The sequence below is a fragment of the Penaeus japonicus genome, unplaced genomic scaffold (assembly GCF_977035675.1).
Source record: "Penaeus japonicus unplaced genomic scaffold, GWHDUDI00000001_assembly GWHDUDI00000020, whole genome shotgun sequence".
Lineage (NCBI taxonomy): Eukaryota > Metazoa > Arthropoda > Malacostraca > Decapoda > Penaeidae > Penaeus > Penaeus japonicus.
The window spans coordinates 30,674,384-30,676,883 of NW_028234422.1; positions in this window are offsets into that span (position 1 = coordinate 30,674,384).

Here is a 2,500-nt window from a genome sequence, read left to right on the forward strand (position 1 = left end):
TGTGTGCAAGGTGGGACAAACACTGTGTCCCACAGTGAATACAGGAAGTGTTCTGGGGCCCCGGGGAGATAGAACACTCTACTCTTATCTGGGGAGAGGACAAGGCCGCAGGCGGAGGACGACTCATAGAACGATTGAAGGAAGCGCTGAAGATCGGCAGCAGAGGTGGAATGTACACAAATGTCATCGGCGTAGCAGGTGACAGTTGTGCCGAGAGTTTCGGGAAGAAGAGTCAGCAAGCGGTGCATCAGTACATTGAATAAGAAGGGACTTAAAACCCCTCCCTGTGGAGTACCAAGTTCGAACTCCTTGTACTCACTACATGCGCCTTTAAAAATCACACGTGAGGTCCTGTTGCTGAGATAACCACGGATCCACTGAAGAAGATTTCCTTGGACACCAAAATCAACTAGCTGGTCAAGAATAACCTCTCTGTTGGCAATGTCAAAGGCACTCTTGAGGTCAAGAAATGCTACCACACTGGTGCGGGAGAGGCGGGCGTACAGGTCCATCAGGCAGTGGTGGGTACTTCTCTGTGGCAGGAAACCATACAGCCGCGGAGATAACTTGTCTTGGAGTCGGAACATGAGGCGGGTGAGGAATATACGCTCAAGCACTTTACAGAAACAGGAGGTCAATGAGATTGGCCTGAACTTGTTTGTACCAGGCTTGGGGATGGGCACAACAGTACTTGAAGTCCACGCAAGGGGCACATAACCCCTGATGAAGCAAAGATTGTACAACTGCAGCAAAGGATTACCAGGGACTTTGACGAGGAGGCGGAGGACTTGGTAGGTGACACCATCATCCCCGGGTGCCGTTGACTTACCCCTGGCGAGAGCACGGCGCAGTTCGTCTTCCGTGATAAGCAAGTTGTCTTCTTCATCCGCTCGTAGTAATGCAGTCATTAGGCGCAAACTGCGAGTGTTCCTGTGAGTGGAGAGAGCCTCTTGAATATGAATGGGAAGATTGCATGCCTGTGCCTGCTCAGACCAGGTATTTATCAAGTCCTGTGCATATTGGGTGGGGCTATGGTGGAAAGCGCTTGGGGGTTTCCTCTTGATGACTCTGTTAATCAAATGCCACATGGAGCCGACACTGGTCTGATGATTTATGCTATCAGTATACTTCCTCCAAGACTCAGTATGAACACACTGCTGAAGACCAACGAGATCATCTCTGGACGCCTGGTACTGGTGGAGGAGAGCAGGTGTTGGTTGCCGCTGGAAAGCACGTCCATCTTCCACTGTCTTCCTTTCTGCCAGAAGAATACGTTGATCCAGCGTCCAGGCCTGGGTCTCAAGATGTCGTTTTACATGTGGTCGTGTCACATAAAAGGTGTAAAAGTTGTGTGTAGAGTCAACCAAGGAGGAGTATAGTCTGTCTGGTGACTGGAAATCAAATGTTGATAGAAGACTGGAGATGTAGGAGACATAGTTGGGGCAGTACTTCGGAGGGATAGTGATGCGGAGGCGAGTCTGAGGAAGGGAAGGTCCAACTGGCAGTGTATACTGAAGGCCAAGAGCGATGTGGTCAGAGAAGAGAGCCTGGATGGAGAAACACTTGACTTGCGACACCACCAAGCCGGAAGTGATGATGTGGTCAAGCGTGCCTCCTCGGATGTGTGTGGCGCCCCCAGTGGGCCAGTGAGTGAGGTGGTGGCGACGGATATATTCAAGGAGAGGCAATCCACTACGGTTCGGCGTGGGGGAGAGATCACCTAAGGCAGGGTGGCGGGCATTAAAGTCACCCATATAAACTATGCCATGAGAAGGAGCAGTAGGGAGAGTAGGGAGGTTGATCCTTCCAGGTGCAGAGTAGACGTTGCAGAGCCGCAGCTTCCCATCACCCACAGTGACTTCAAAGAGCTGGAATGTCATGTCGTTATCAGTAGAGTAGCGCAGGAGTATATGGGTTATTGAGGAATGAATGTAGCTCACGAGGCCGTTTCTGGCGTAATGGACATAAGGGATGTAGCCTGGGAGTGGAGGGGCATCTTCCCCGGGCATGTGGCCACCTACAAAAGCTTCTTGTATGAATATAACATGTGGATGGTGGTGACCTATGTATGTTTTAAGTGAAGCAAGCTTTGAGTAAGTCCTCATTCCACAGGCGTTCCAGGAGATAATGTGAACCTGCATCCTGCTAGTGAAGTTCGTGTCTAGGTGTACAGGAGACTGGTGGGGACGATGACGTTGAGGCAGTATCACTCTGAGGTGTGATTCGTGGTAGCTTCTTGAAAAGATGGTCACAAATTCTTTCGTAACCAGCAGCGAGGTATTCCATTTTCTCGGAGAAGGTGGTAACAGTTGCAATGATGGTTTGGTTGGAGTCGACGAGTGTGGCGAGGGTGCGCTCAGTGGTAGCTTGCTGGGCTGCCAGACCTTCGATGTGAGACTCAATAGCATCAAAACGTGCTGTGACTGCTGCGCATCGTGCCGTCAAGTTGGAAACGGCCTCACGAAGGGCAAGGATTTGTGGTGACTCAGTCTGGGTAGAA